Here is a 17,543-nt window from a genome sequence, read left to right on the forward strand (position 1 = left end):
CTCTAATCAAAAGACACAGAGTGGCAGTTTGGATAAAAAAAAAAGCAAAAACATACAATACGCTGTCTAAAAGAGACTGACATTAGGGCAAAGAAAACAGACCGAAAGTGAGGGGATAGGAAAAAATTCATGGTAATGGACAAGACAGGAAAGCAGGAGTTGAAATACTCATATCAGACAAAATAGACTACTTTTTTTTTTTTTTTTTGTCTTTTTAGCGCTGCACCCACAGCCTATGGAGGTTCCCATGCTAGGGCTTCAACTGGAGCTGCAGCTGCCAGCCTATACCACAACCACAACAATGCCAAGTCTGCAACCTACACCACAGCACATGGCAATGCCAGATCCTTAACCCACTGAGCAAGGCCAGGGATTGAACCTGTGTGCTCAAGGATCCTAGTCAGATTTGTTTCCACTGAGCCATGAAGGGAACTCCTTTTTTTTTTTTTTTTTCAAAATAGACTTTAATATGAAGGCCATAAAGAAAGACAAGGACACTATTTAATGATAAAAAATATCCATTCAAGAAGAGAATATTACAATCATCAATATATATGCCCCTAATATAGGAGCACCCATATAAATACAACAAATACTAACAGACATTTAAGGAGAAATAGATGGGGGTAAAATAACAGTAGGAGACTAACACCCCACTCACATCAATGGACAGATCCTCTAGACAAAATCAATAAGGCAACAGAGATACTAAATGACATGGTAGAAAAGTTAGACTTAATTGACAGTCAGGATATTACATCCAAAATAAAAAAATCAGAGTATATATTTTTCTAAGATGCACACAGAACATTCCTGAGGACTGACCACAACATACTAGGACAAAAAAACCAACAAATTAAAGAGTACAGAAATTATGTCAAGTATCTTCTCTGACCACATTGGCATGAAAATAGAAATCAACTACAGGGAAAGAAATGAGGAAAAATTAACTAAATGGAGACTAAACAACATGCTACTAAAAAACCAATGGGTCAATGAGGAAATCAAGAAGGAAATTAAAAATTACCTCAAGACAAATGATATTGAAGACACAACACTCAAAATCTATGTGATGCCACAAAAGCAGAGGTTAGAGGGAAATTCATAATGATTCAGGCCTTCCTCAAAGAAGAAGAATCTCAAATAAACAACTAAACCTACCACCTAAAGGAATTAGAAAAATAAGAACCAATAAACCTAGTCAGCAGAAGGAAGGAAATCATAAAGATCATAGAGGAAATCAATAAAATAGAGATTTAAAAGCCAACAGAAAAAAATTAATAAAACCAAAACCTGGCTCTTTGAAAGGGTAAACCAAACTGACAAATCTCTGGCCAGACTCACCAGGAAGAGGAGAGAAAAAAACCCAAATAAACAAAATAAGAAATGAAAAAGGAGAAATCTCAACAGATATTGCAGAAATACAAAAAGCCATAAGAGAATACTATGAATAATTATATGCCAACATATTTGACAACCTAGAAGAAATGGACAACTTTCTAGAGTCTTATAGCCTGCCAAAACTGAATCAAGAAGAAATAGATCAACTGAACACACCAATCACTAGGAATGAAATTGAATATGTCATCAAAACACTCCCTACAAATAAAAGTCCAGGACCAGATGGCTTCACAGGTGAATTCTACCAAACATACAAAGAGGAACTGGTGCCCATTCTCCTTAAACTTTTTCAAAATGTTGAAGAAGAAGGAACACGCCCAAAGACATTCTAGGATGCCACCATCACCCTAAATCCAAAACCAGACAAAGATACCATCAAAAAAGAAAACTATAGGCCAATACCTTTGATGAATATAGACACAAAAATTCTCAAGAAAATTTTAGCCAACTGAATCCAACAACATATCAGAAAGATTGTATACCACGACCAGGTGGGACTCATCTCAGGTTCACAAGGATAGTTCAACATATGCAAATCAATCAATGTCATATACCACATTAACAAAAGAAAAGTCAAAAACCACATGATCATCTCAATAGAGGCAGAGAAAGCATTTGACAAAGTCCAACATCCATTCACGCTCAAAACTCTTACCAAAGTGGGTATAGAGGGAACATCCCTTAACCTAATAAAAGCCATTTATGACAAACCCACAGCAAATACAAGAGTCAATAGGGAAAAGCTGAAAGCCTTCCTCCTAAAATCTGGAACAAGATGAGAATGCCTACTCTCACTACTGTTATTCAACATAGTACTGGAAGTCCCAGCCACAGCAATCAGACAAACAAAAGAAATAAAAGGCATCCAGGTAGGAAGACAATAGATAAAACTGTCACTGTATGCAGATGACATGATGCTACATATAGAAAACCCTAGGAACTTCACACAAAAACTACTTGAAGTGATTAACAAATTCAGTAAAGCAGCAGGATAGAAGATTAACATTCAAAAATTGGGTGCATTTCTGTATACTAACAATGAAATATTAGAAAAGGAATACAAAAATACAAAACCTTTTAAAATTGCACCCCAAAAATTAAATACCCAGGAATACACCTGACCAAGGAGGTGAAAGACTTATATGCTGAGAACTATAAAACATTAATCAAGGAAATTAAAGAGGATTCAAAGAAATGGAAGATATTCCATGCCCCTGGGTTGGAAAAATTAATATCGTAAAAATGCTCATACTACCCAAAGCAATCAACAGAGTCATCAGGTTACCCATGACATTTTTCACAGAACTAGAACAAACAATCCAAAAATTTATGTGGAACCATAAAAACCCAGAATTGCCAAAGGAATCCTTAGGAACAAAAACCAAGCAGGAGGCATAACTCTCTCAGGCTTCAGATAATATTACAAAGCCACAGTCATCAAGACAATGTGGTACTGGTACCAAAACAGACATACAGACTAATGGAACAGAATAGAGGATCCAGAAATAAAGCCAGACACCTGGGATTAATTAATCTTTGACAAAAGAGGCAAGAATATAAAATGGGAAAAAGACAGTCTTTTCAGCAGGTGGTGCTGGAAAATCTGGACAACTACATGTAAATCATTGAAACTAGAACACACCCTCACGCCATACACAAAAATAAGCTCAAAATGGCTTAAAGACTTAAATGTAAGACAAGACACCATCAAATTCCTAGAAAAGAACATAGGCAAAACATACTCTGACATCAGCCTTACAAATGTTTTCTTAGGTCTGTCTCCCAAAGCAATAGAAATAAAAGCAAAAATCAACCAATGGCACCTAGTCAAACTGACAAGCTTTTGCACAGCAAAGGAAACCATAAAAAAAGAAAGAAAGAGATAACCTACAGAATGGGAGAAAATAGTTTCAAATGATGCAACTGACAAGGGCTTAATCTCTAAAATATACGAACAACATATACAGCTCAACAGCAAAAAAACCAACAACCCAATTGAAAAATGGACGGAAGACCTGAATAGACATTTCTCCCAAGAAGATATAAGATGGCCAAATGGCACATGAAAAAATGCTCACCATCATTGATTATTAGAGAAATGCAAACCAAAACAATTATGAGATATCACCTCACACCAGTCAGAATAGCCATCATTAATAAATCCACAAATAACAAATGCTGGAGGGGTGTGAAGAAAAGGAAACCACCCCACTGACTTTTGGTGAGATTATAAATTGGTAGAGCCACTATGGAAAACACTATGGAGGTACCTCAGAAAACTAAACATAGAACTACCATAAGACCCAGCAGTGCCACTCCTGGGCATATATCTAGACAAAACTTTCCAGGAAAAAGACATGTTTACCTGTATGTTCATTGCAACACTATTCACAATAGGCAAACATGGAATCAACCTAAATGTTCATGGACAGATGAATGGATTAAGAAGATGTGGTATATATACACAATGGAATACTACTCAACCATGAAAAAGAACAAAATAATGCCATTTGCACCAACATAGTTGGAACTAGAGGCTCCTACTAAGTGAAGTAAGTCAGAAAGAGAAAGACAAATACCATATAATATCACTTATATTTGGAACATAATATATGGCACAAATGAAAAGAAACTCATGGACTTGGAGAACAGACTTGTAGTTGCCAAGGGGGAAGGGAAGGGAATGGGATGGACTGGGAATCTGGGGTTAACATATGCAAACTATTGCCTTTGCAATGGATAAGCAATTAGATCCTGCTGTATAGAACAGGGAAGTATATCTCATCACTTGCGATGGAGCATGATGGAGAAGAATGTGAGAAAAAGAATGTATATATATATGTGTGACTGGGTCACTTTGCTCTACAGTAGAAAAGTGACAGAACACTGTTACCAACTATAATGGTAAAAATAAAAATCATTAAAAAAATAAAAAATAATATGGATCCCCTTATTTGAAATTCTCTTCTAAGCCTCCAACTTAAAGTTTTAATTTTCTTCAGTGGTGCATATCAATATTTTTCTTTCAGGGAAGGATTTATTTTTGAAAGGTTCATTCTTTTATATATAACAGCTTGTGGGTTTTGAGGTCATATTTTTTGTCAAACCGAATGATCAGCACTTGACATTTTTTTAAACTTTAAAAAACTTAATCCTGACCACAATCTACAGGTAAACACCATTATCATAGACTTAATTTTACAAATCAACAACTGAGACACAGAGGGATTAAGTAATTTTTCACAAAATTACAGATACAATGAAGTTAGAACTTAAACTCAGGTCAATCCAATTAAAAACCCTAGACTCCTAGACTTTTCATTCATTCTTCATGCCCTCTCTCAGAAAGGAAATCTTTTAGAGTAGTCCCAAAATATTTTCAGATGAACAACACTTTGAGATAAGCACAGGTGCTGAACGTAACTACTCCAGAGGAAAATATATTCTTGTACTTAAATATTTTAGTTGATTTGTTAAAATATTGATATAGAACCTTTAAAAAGATATTGTGATAGAACATGATAGATGATAATGTGAGAAAAGAATATATATATATATATGTATATATACACACACATATATGTAACTGGGTTATTTTTGCTGTAGAGCAGAAATTGACAGACCATTGTAAATCAACTAAAATACAAAAATTAAAAAATTAAAAAGATACTCATTTTTATTTTCATATTTAACAGCTATAAGGCTTACAATTTCAAAATTAATAAATCAAGAGTTAAGGAAATAAGTTGGATTTGGTGGGTTTGGGAGTTGTTAGGGAGGTCTTTATTTCTTCTCTCATTATGTTATTAGCTGTGATAGGTTTGTAACTGCACTACAACAGAAAAAGATACTTCGTAAGAAATAATTGCCATTAATAAAGAATTAACTTACTTAAAAATATAAATTAGAATATTTTTCAGTCCCTTCTTTTGTTAAAGAGTTGCAAGAATAGCAAATATTTTAAAAACATCTATATTTGCAAATAATGTATTTAGTTAAATTTCACTCTTCAGCAAAGGGAAGAAAACATGTAACAATGCAAGATCCATCACCTTAATAACAACGTTCTGTTATAGCAATTAATTATATTCGCTAATCATTAAGGTCAAAGAAACAATAAAATTGAGATAGAAGGCTATTAAGTAAATTGCTTATGGTTAATTGATACAATGGGCAAGGTAAATCATTTTAGTATTATGGTTGTGATATTTTAAAAAGGTAGCTAGTAATGGTTATATATTTGTTTATTTTGGAATAATATGACAAATACTGATATAAAAGTATAGGCAAAGATACTTCCTTAAGATTCTTTCCTAACCAGAGAATTTTTAATTGGGCACTGTCCTTGTGATAATTCTAAATATGAGATTTTGCTATGACTATTTTTTATTATACAAGTGCCTGCAAGTATAGTTGGCTGCAAAGGCAGAAACAGCTATAAGATTACAATGGAAAACTTTTTTTTAAATATTGTTTTGGGGGAAGTAAATTTTGAATAGAAGAAAATTACGAAATATGTCAATAAGTATCATTCTACACTGGACTCAAGTAATAGCTTTAGCTATGTTGAAGGCAAATGGGTGCCAAACTCAGTGTGCAATTTTTGTTTGCAGTGTGCAATTATCTGCATTTTCCATCTCTGTCTTAACGGAAAATGATTGCATGTATAAAATACATCACAGATTATGGTGATTTGATTTTGTTTTAAAACTTTGTTAGAATAAATATTGTGTACTTTAGCTAATATAGGGTCACTTTAACTCTTCAAGGCATATAATAAACATGTCCATAATGAAACAAAAATGAGATTATAGGGCAACATTTTCTTAAACATTTACGGATGTTGTTTAAGCAGAAATAACAAATTAGTCTGCCGTGGAGCTGTAGTTTGTGTCTCCACCTTTTGAACCATGAACAGTAACTGTTAGCAGTATTTGAAAGTTAGAGAAAAGTTCTTATTTGTTTCTTTTGAATTTCTTTTTTTTATATATTTTATAATGAGTTAGTAATGTCTGTGGTACCCTCTGTTGGTAGAAACCTGACAGAATTCTCAACTCATTTAGCTGCTGTCTCAATAGGCAAACAATGCCCTATGGGAGTGATGATTAAAAAGTAACAATAGAGGTGGAACAGACCAAACCAAATTTATAATGGGAATTTACTGATGCTGGGCTCTCCTGTCATTTCAGAGAACACAGTGCTTTAATTATATAGCATCTTTGTTGAGTGATACCCTTCCTAGAAAGGAAGCACAGCAGAAGTAATGATGAACAAACCTCCCTTCATCATGTGCCCATAGCAGCAACTGTAGGGGATACAGTCTGAGAATGAATAGTATAAACCATGCTTCTCAAGCTGTTAGGTGTTATTTATAAGGAAAAAAATGAGGTAATTATCTCAGGCCCACTGATAGGAAGTGGGACAGTAACAGAGAATTGTTATTACAATACACAATTTCCTAAAGACTTTCAGATTCCTAATTCTATGGATTTTGTAATCAAAGAGAAAAATTAAACCTAGGGTTGCCCCTGAGATAGACACTGCATTTTGGCATATATCTCAGAAACAAAGAAATTACTGATTTTATATATTATTTCCCAAGATACACTGACATTAGAGCCAAGATTTTAAAACATGTTTTGCAGATAGAGAGATTTTCAGTTTGAGGCTGATTCCCTTATTCCATGGAGGTGGAGAATCTGAAATAACTAGCATTTCCTGTTGAAAATCATTGAAAAATATATGAGGATTTTTCCCATAAAGAAAAAGAAAAATGAAGTTTTAGGATCAAAAGAGTCTGATTTACAAAGTGATCTTCACATACATAGATGACAAATAATAACTTTTGACTAAATGCACTTGAAGTGTGTGAATGTCAACATCTTTTCCTGAATATGGAGAAATACAAAATCATGAACATTTTATATGAGCACTTTTCTTTTCTGTGAAGCCTAGAATAACTAGGTCTTTATTAAGATACTATATCAATAAACTTTAACACAGTGATGATATCATATTTACCTTTCTGACCTTAATAAAATTATAGTGATTTATATTAAGAAACATTTACAATGTTTGTAATATCAAAGGTTGTCTCTAATCTTTTTGTTCAAATTCAAGCCCTCACCCTGAGTAGTGGATAAGGAGAGAAAATATATAAAATAATATCACTTTTACATGAAGGAATCAGATTTACAATTATAATCCAAAGATTAAAAGGCAATATAAAACATACACTTTTTCTTATGACAGAAACAGGTCTGTTCTTGTACAAAAAAGACTAAAAATGGTTTCTGTAGGAACAGGGCATCATATAAAAGCTCTCAAGACAGCTTGCCCTTCCATATTTAAAAAAATTTTTTTGGCATATAGTTGACTCACAATATTGTGTTAGTTTCAGGAGAACAGCAAAACGGATCAGTTATACTATAAACACATCCTTTTCTCCCATATAGTTTATTACAAATGACTGAGTAGATTTTCCTATGTTATGCTGTAGGTTATTGTTAATCACCTATTTATACAGTGGTGTGTATATGTCATTCCCACCTGCCCAATTCCTCCCCTCCCCCAATTTCACCTATATAAAACCATAAGATTTGTTTTAAAATTTATGAGTTTGTTTCTATTTTATAAATAATTTATTTTTTTAAAAAAAAGATTGGAGTTCCCATCGTGGAGCAGTGGTTAATGAATCTGTCTAGGAACCATGAGGTTGATGGTTCGATCCCTGGCTTTGCTCAGTGGGTTAAGGATCCAGTGTTGCCTTGAGCTGTGGTGTAGCTCGACCCCTAGCCTGGGAACCTCCATAAGCCGTGGGAAGCGGCCCTAGAAAAGGCAAAAGGACGAAATAAGTAAATAAATAATAAATAAATAAATGAGTTATTTTGTATCATTTTGTATTAGATTTCACATATAAGTGATTGGTAGAGGAGAAGGACCTAGAACTCACCTCCTCCCACAAAAACAAGACAAGGATGTCAACTCTCCCTTTCATTTGAGTTTCTTTCTAAGCCTCTGCTTGTAGATGAGCCTGCATGGAATATCAGCTATTGTGTCTTTCAAAGCTGACAGGTAAACTCAAGTAGGTAGAAAAAGATGCCAACAAGTAACAGCATATGCATCTTTCAGGGATGCTTTCACATCAGAAATGATTTGTATCAATCTGTTCTCAAATTGAACCGCTCTTTAAGTACAACTGTATTCTTACAATGGGAAAAAAAAGATAAAAAGAAAATATCCTTGAGCTTTGTCTCAGTGATCCATTTAAAATATGGGGTGGGGTTGAGAGTGGGGGTAGAGAATTCTGAGGCAAACACTTCTGAATACTTGTTTGAAAGGTTTTCACTAAAACAAAAGTGGGAAGGCTCTGCATGGTGGCTGAAACCATTGGGGGTTGCAAGAGTCTTTTGAATGAAATAAAATCTAGCTGGGGAGATAAATGGGGATTTTATAGTGCCTTAACTGTAGGGAAGTTAGTGGACATTCGTCAAGCTAGGTTAATGGTGGGTGAATGGAAAATGGTTTAAGGTAATTTCCTAAATGGCAAGCTATAGTAGGTGTAGATTTGCATAAATTGCAAAATGCACTAAAGGGCTTTTTTTTTTTTTTTTTTTTTGTCCACATGCATATTTTCTTTTCTCATGATTTCTTTTGAATCCCTTAGAAAATTAGTAGCTGCAAAATTGTATCCATTCAGTGTAGACCCTGGGGACTACTTGGGAAGAGCTGTAGAATTAAATGGACTTCTGCACTTAAGCCAGATTGGGCAGTGCCTTTATTGCCTATTGCCTCATGTTTAATTTGTCTGTTGGCCATAAGGTCAAAAGCACAATGCATTTGGGAAAAAATATCAGAAAGGCCCAGAGAAGAGACACATTTTAAGGTCAAGTAAGTATAGTGGTGTGGATTTAGAGTAGAGATGCAGCATCCTATTTTATACTAGACATTAACTGATCCAAGAGGGCTATGGTGGTGGGGTTGGGGGAGGAGTGCCAGGCAGTAGAAAAGATAAGAGTGTGATTGACATACAGTCCCACATGCATGTACACTTCTGGGATTCAAATCAACAGCTGAACAAAGGAGTTTAAAAGTAGAAATAGGTATTATTTTACTACATACCAGAGGAAAATTGTGACAAACTAGCTAGGAGATATAACAACCATTAATAAAAAATCAATATAACTGAAGAGTGAAAATAGTTATTTATGAAGTCACATATTCATCTTTCTACATATGCCTGGAAATCTACAAAATCAATAGCAAGTGTCTTCTATTTATATATCAATTAGAGTAATAGTGCTTCTGCTGATAAAAGTGATACAGTAAATATAATTGGGGCTTTATCAAATGTGAGCTCCATTAAAATAATTTTTTTCTCTTTTTCCTTCACTTATAGTTTCGTGAGCACTTACAAAGAGCCTAACACAGATGTTTTGTATAGCATAACCCTACATATACCTGAAATAAGTACAACCATAACTTTTATGTTCCATTTAGTATTTGTTACTATTCCTTTCTAGCCAGGCTAGGATATGTAATTTGTAGCACATGTGGGTTTTTTTTTTCACTTTTTTATTTTTTTATTATTTTGTTACTTTATTTTTTTATTACTCAAATGAATTTAAGACATCTGTAGTTGTATAATGATCTTAGTAATCTGATTTCACAGGATTTCCATCCCACAACCCAAGCACATTCCCCACCCCCAAACTGTCTCCTCTGGAGACCATAAGTTTTTCAATGTCTGTGAGTCAGCAGCTGTTCTGCAAAGAAGTTCAGTCTGTCCTTTTTTCAGATTCCACATGCCAGTGAAAGCATTTGATGTTGGTGTCTCATTGTATGGCTTACTTCACTTAGCATGATAGTTTCTAGGTCCATCCATGTTGCAAAAATGCTGGTATTTCATTCCTTTTAATGGCTGAGTAATATTCCATTGTGTATATGTACCACATCTTCTGGATCCACTCCTCTGTCGATGGACATTTAGGTTGTTTCCATGTCTTGGCTATGGTAAACAGTGCTGCAGTGAACATCGGATTACATGTGTCTTTGTGCATTCTGGTTTTCTCTGGATAGATGCCAGCAGTGGGATAACTGGATCAAATGGTAGTTCTATTTTTAGTTTTCTGAGGAATCTCCATACTGCTTTCCACAGTGGTTGCACCAATTTACAATTCCACCAACAGTGAACTAGGGTTCCTTTTTCTTCACACCCTCTCCAGCACTTATTGTTTGTAGACTTTTGGATGATGGCTGTTTTGGCTGGTCTAAGGAGGTACTTCATAGTGGTTTTGATTTGCATTTCTCTAATAATGAGTGATGTTGGACATCTTTTCATGTGTTTTTTGGCCATCTGTATGTCTTCTTTGGAGAATTGTCTGTTAGATCTTCTGTGCATTTTTTGATGGGGTTGTTTGTTTTTTTGGTATGCAGATGCATGAGGTATTTATAAATTTTGGAGATGAATCCCTTGTCCGTTGATTCACTTGAAAAGATTTTCTCCCATTCTGTGGGTTGTCTTTTTGTTTTGTTTAGGGTTTCCTTTGATGTGCAGAAACTTTGAAGTTTGATTAGGTCCCATTTGTCTATTTTTGTTTTTACTGTCATTACTCTAAGAGGTGGATCTGAAAAGATGTTGCTGTGGTTTATGTCAAAGATTGTTTGGCATATGTTTCCCTCTAAGAGTTTTATAGTGTTTGGTCTTATATCTAGGTCTTTAATCCACTTGGAGTTTATTTTTGTGTATGGTGTTAGGGAGTGTTCTAATTTCATTCTTTTCCATGTGGCTGTCCAGTTTTCCCAGCACCACTTATTGAACAGGATGTCCTTTCTCCATTGTATAGTCTTGCTTCCTTAGTCATAGATTAGTTGGCTGTAAGTGCATGGGTTTAATTCTGGACTTTCTATCCTGTTCCACTGATCTATATGTCTGTCTTTGTGCTAGTACCACACAGTTTTGACGACTGTTGCTTTGTAGTATAGTCTGAAGTCTGGGAGCCTGATTCCTCCAGCTCCATTTTTCTCTTTCAGGATGTCTTTGGCTATTCTGGGTCTGTTGTGCTTCCAAACAAACTTTAAAATATTTTGTTTGAGTTCTGTGGAAAATGTCCTTGGTAATTTGATAGGGATTGCACTGAATCTGTAGATTGGCTTAGGTAGTATAGTCATTTTGATAATATTCACTCTTCCAATCCACGAGCATGGTATATCTTTCCACCTATTTGTGTCATCTTTGATTTCTTTCATCAGTGGCTTGTAGTTTTCAGAGTACAGGTCTTTTGTCTCTTTAGGTAGGTTTACTCCTAGGTATTTTATTCCTTTGGATGCAATGGTAAACGGGATTGTTTCCGTAATTTCTTTTTCTGCTCTTTCATTGTTAGTGTAGAGAAATGCCATTCATTTCTGCGTTTTAATTTTGTATCCTGCGACATCGCCAAATTTGTGGATGAGCCCTAGCAGTTTTCTGGTAGAATCTTTAGGATTCTCTAGGTATAGTATTGTGTCATCTGCAAATAGTGATAGTTTTACTTCTTTCTTTCCAATTTGGATTCCTTTTATTTCTTTTACTCCTCTGATTGCTGTAGCTAGGACTTCCAAAACTATGTTGAAGAGTAGTGGCGAGAACGGACATCCTTATCTTGTTCCTGATCTCAGTGGGAATTCTTTCAGCTTTTCACCATTGAGAATGATGTTAGCTGTGGGTTTGTCACATACGGCCTTTATTATGTTGAGGTAGGTTCCTGCTATGCCCACTCTCTGAAGGGTTTTTATCAGAAATGGATGTTGGATTTTGTCAAAGGCATTTTCTGCATCTATTGAGAGGATCATATGGTTTTTATTCTTCAGTTTGTTAATGTGTGTATCACACTGATTGATTTGTGGATATTGAAGAACCCTTGCATATCTGGAATAAATCCCACTTTATCGTGATGTATAATCCTTTTACTATATTGTTGGATGTGGTTTGCTAGTATTTTGTTGAGGACTTTTGCATCAATGTTCATCAGTGAAATTGGTCCTGGACTTTGGTTGTTGGAAGTTTTTTAATCACAGTTTCAATTTCAGTTCTTGTAACTGGTCCATTCATCTTTTCTATTTCATCTTGGTTTAGTCTTGGAAGATTGTACTTTTCTAAGAATTTGTCCATTTCTTCTAGGTTTTCCGTTTTATTGGCATATAGTTGCATATAGTAGTCTCTTATGATCCTTTGTATTTCTGTGATGTTCCTTGTTACTTCTCCTTTTTCATTTCTAATTTTATTGATTTGAGTCCTCTCTCTTTTTTGCTTGATAAGTCTGGCTAACGGTTTATCATTTTTGTTGATCTTTTCAAAGAACCAGCTTTTCATTTCATTGATCTTTTCTGTGGTCTTTTTCATTTCTCTTTCATTGATTTCTGCTCTGATCTTTATGATTTCTTTTCTTCTACTAACTTTAGGTCTTGTCTGTTCTTCTCTCTCAAGCTGCTTTAGATGTAAATTTAGCTTATTTGAGATTTTTCTTATTTCTTGAAGTGGGCTTGTATTGCTATAAACTTTCCTCTTAGAACAGCTTTTGCTGCATGCCATAGGCTTGGCATGTCATATCTTCATTGTCATTTGCTTCTAGGTATTTTTTAATTTCCTCTTTGATTTCTTCAGTGATCCATTGGTTGTTTAGCAGCATGTTGTTTAGTCTCCACGTGTTTGTGTTTTTTGCAGTTTTTTTCTGGTTGCTGATTTCCAGTCATATAGTGTTGTGGTCAGAAAAGATGCTTGAGATGATTTCAATTTTCTTAAAGTTACCGAGGTTGGATTCGTAGCCCAGGATATGATCAATCTTAGAGAATGTTCCATGTGCACTCGAGAAGAATGTGTATTCTGTTGCTTTTGGATGGAATATCCTATAAATATCTATTAAGTCCATCTGGTTTAATGCATCATTCAGGGCTTGTGTTTCCTTATTGATTTTCTTTCTGGTTGATCTGTCCATAGCTGTAAGTGGGGTGTTAAAGTCCCCCACTATGATTGTATTATTGTCAATTTCTCCTTTTCAGGTTGTTAGCAGTTGCCTTATATATTGTGGTGAACCTATGTTGGGTGCATAGATATTTAAAATTGTTATATCTTCTTCTTGAATTGATCCTTTGATCATTATGTAATATCCTTCCTTGTTCCTTAAAATATTCATTTTAAAGTCTGTTTTGTCTGATTTGAGTATTGTTACTCCAGCTTTCTTTTGATCCCTGTTTGTGTGAAATATTTTCTTCCATCCTCTCACTTTCAATTTGTATGTGTCCCTAGAAGTGAAGTGGGTCTCTTGAAGACAGCATATATATGGGTCTTGTTTTTGTATCCATTCAGCCAGTCTGTGTCTTTTGGTTGGGGTGTTTAATCCATGAACATTTAAGGTAATTATTGATATGTATGTTCTTATTGCCATTTTATGAATTGCTTTGGATTTGATTTTGCTGCTCTTTTTTTCTTTCCTTCTTCTCTTGTTCGTTTCTGCCTAGAGAAGTCCTTTAGTATTTGTTGTAAGCTGGTTTACTGTTGCTGAATTCTCTCAGCTTTTGCTTATCTGTGAAGGTTTTGATTTCTCTTTCAAATCTGAATGAGAGCTTTGCTGGATAGAGTAATCTTGGTTGGAGGTATTTTCTTTCATCACATTAAGTATATCATGCCACTCCCTTCTGGCCTGCAGAGTTTCTGCTGAAAAATCTGCCAGTAACCTTATTGGGGTTCCCTTGTATGTTACTTGTTTCTTTTCCCTAGCTGCTTTCTAGATTTTCTCTTTGTCTTTAATTTTGGTCAGTTTCATTAATATGTGTCTAGGTGTATTCCTCTTTGGGTTTACTTTATATGGTGCCTCCTGGATTTGAGTGAGTGATTCCTTCCCCATGTTAGGGAAGTTTTCAGCTATTATCTCTTGGAATATTTTTTCTGTCTCCTTCTCTCTCTCTTCTCCTTCTGGCACCCCTATAATAGGGATGTTTGTGCATTTAACATTGTCCCAGAGTTCTCTGAGACTCTCTTCCTTTCTTTTCAGTCTTTTTTCTCTTTTCTGTTCTGTATCTGTAATTTCCACTAATCTGTCCTCCACCTCATTTATTTGTTCTTCTGCCTCCTGTATTCTCTGTTGGTTGCTTTTAGTGAATTTTTTATTTCAGTTATTGTATTTTGCATCTCTTCTTGTTTAAGTTTTATATCTTTTATCTCTTTGCTCAGTGTTTCCTGTAAGTTGTCCATCTTTGCCTCCAGTTTATTTCCAATGTCTTGCATCATCTTCAGCATCAACAGTCTAAAGTCTTTTTCCTGGAGGCTGAGAACCTCCTCATTGCTTAGCTGTTTTTCTGGGGTTTTTCCTTTCTCCCTCATCTGAGTTATAGTTCTCTGTCTTTTCATTTTTATAGGTTTTTGGTGTGGTGGTCTTTTTACAGAGAATAGAGTTGTAGCCTCTCTTAGTTCTGGTGTCTGCCCCCCTGTGCTGAAGTCGGTATGGGGGGCTTGCTGTAGGCTTCCTGATGGGAGGGGCTGATGCCTGCCCACTGGTAGGTGGAGCCGATTCTAATCCCTCTGGTGGGTGGGGCTTAGTCTCTGAATGGGATTAGAAGCAACTGTGTGCCTGAGGGGTCTTTACATAGCCTCTTTACTGAGGGGTGGGGCTGTGATCCCACCTGGCTTGTTGTTTGCCCTGGGGCTTCTCAGCAGCTGCCTGATGGGTGGGGCCAGATTTTCCCAAAATGGCCATCTCCAGAGAAAGACATGGCTGCTAAATATTCCCCAGAGCTTTGCTTTCATTGTCCTTCCCTCACAACAAGCCACGTTCACCCCTGTTTTCCCAGGATGTCCTCCAAGAACTGCAGTCAGGTTTGACCCAGATTCCTTATGGAGACTTTGCTTTGCCCTGGGACCCAGTGCATGTGAAAGTCTGTGTGCGCCTTTTAAGAATGGGGTCTCCATTTCCCCCAGTCCCATGGAGCTCCTGTTAATAAGCCCCACTGGCCTTCAATGTCAGATGCTCCAGGGGCTCTTTCTCCCTGTGCCAGATCCCCACACGTGAGAGTTTGATGTAGGGCTCAGAACTCTCACTCCTGTAGGTGAGTCTCTGTGTACCAGTTGCTTTCCAATCTGTGGGGCTTCCCACCCAGGAGGTATGGGGTTGTTTATATCATGAAATCACCCCTTCTACCTCTTGATGTGGCCTCCTCTTTTTCTTCTGGAGTAGGGTATCTTTTTTAAGGTTTGGGTCCATTTGGGTGATGAATGCTCAGTCTTAAGTTGTGAATTTTGTTGTTTTTAGGAGAGAAGTTGAGCTCCAGTCCTTCTATTCCACCATCTTAATCTCTTCTCCGTAGCACATGTGGTTTTGTAATTACAGACAGGTTCTGTGACTGGATTTGGTTGTTATTAATGTTATGTTCTCAAAAGAAGAGACATAGATTTACTTTTCTTTGAATCCTCAGTTCCTAATAGAGTGTATACTATAGACAGCACTCAATAAATATTCAGTGAATGAATGCATTGAGTGCTACAAATATGGAATTCTAATTCCAAAGTAGAACATAATCTTTTAGAATTCAGATGTTACATACTGAAAAAATAGTGGTTAATAGCAGGGGCTTTGAAATCAAATGCTAATGCTTACTCAGGTTTTTGCCACTTAGTAGATATTTTGAGCAACCTTAATTAAATTCTTTATATGTTTTCATATCCAAGTAATTGTAATATAATAATGTCTATCTAAAATCTTGTGAAGGAATAAACAAGGTGATATATGTAAAATGCTTAGACTATTGTCTGACAAGTAGTAAGTGTCAATTCCTACTATCTGCCACTGTTTCTTTTATCCTTGATAGCATCTGAAAGAATCCTGAGTACCTAGCACCTGTGCTCAGATGAATCTGGAATCAAATCTATACTTATTAGTTACATGACTGTGGAGAGGTTACTAAGCCCCTCTGAGCCTTTTTGCCCCTTTGTAATATAATCAATCAGTATTATCAATAATTATATAAAATATAATTATTAGTGAATAATAATTATAATATTATATAATATTATAATATATAACAGAATAATATAATGTAGTAATATAATAATATCCTATTATATTTTAGGCCCGCAATGCCATTGTAGTTGTGGTGAATGCCTGTGTCTTCTTTACTTTTAACTTTGGCCATAGATCATGCCAGCATTTTTGCTTGTTTGCTTTCCCTGCCCTCTTAGGATGAGTTAGCCTTGAAGAACATTTCAGATTCTCAACTCAAAAGTGACCTTTGCGTTAGAGGTATAACATATTTCTCACTCAAGCTTCCAATGCTTTGTCGAGTGCTGAGTTTTTTTTGCGTTTTTTCCTATTCTTTTTCTTCTTTTATTAAAGTCGATTGGTTCATTCATTTGCATACTGAAGAGACCTAGAATATGCTAAAGGGAAAAAGTGCTCTCATAAATTTTCTTGCCAAATTAACTGATGATGATAGGATGGCGTATGGCTGAGAATTTATTCTTATAGCTATCATATCTTCTCTTAGAGCCAAAGCTACTATTAGGATCATGATAGGACTCATTTCTTTAGGACACTGATGTCTGATTTATTTTATTTTATTTTAATTTAATTAATTAATTTATTTAGGCTTTTAGGGCTGCACCTGCAGCATATGGAAGTTTCCAGGCTAGGGGGTGATCAGAGCTACAGCTGCTGACCTGTGCCAGAGACACAGCAATGCAGGATCCAAGCTATGTCTGCAACCTACACCACAGCTCACAGCAATACCGGATCCTTAACCCACTGAGCAAGGCCAGGGATCAAACTCACATCCTCATGAATATTAGTCAGGCTCATTACCATGGAGTCACGACAAAAACTTCCTCTGATATATTGTAATTATAAACCAATAATTTCAGAAATTCCTGATCCAAGTGTCAAGTGTTGCCTGCCTGAAAAGATCATAGAGGATACACCTCATCCCTTCCCCCTCAATTATGTCTGGTTCCAGCAAGCATTCAAAGACACTTACCATTATTTTCATGGAGATAATTATTAGACACAGCTCTACTAGCTTTCTAAAATCTCAAGTCGCTCCTTGGTACAAAGATTTCTAGACTGATTAACCTTTCAGGACCTTAAAACATCAAAAAACCTTCTTAAATAATACAGAAA

The sequence above is a fragment of the Sus scrofa genome, chromosome 6 (genome assembly GCF_000003025.6).
Source record: "Sus scrofa isolate TJ Tabasco breed Duroc chromosome 6, Sscrofa11.1, whole genome shotgun sequence".
Taxonomy (NCBI): Eukaryota; Metazoa; Chordata; class Mammalia; order Artiodactyla; family Suidae; genus Sus; species Sus scrofa.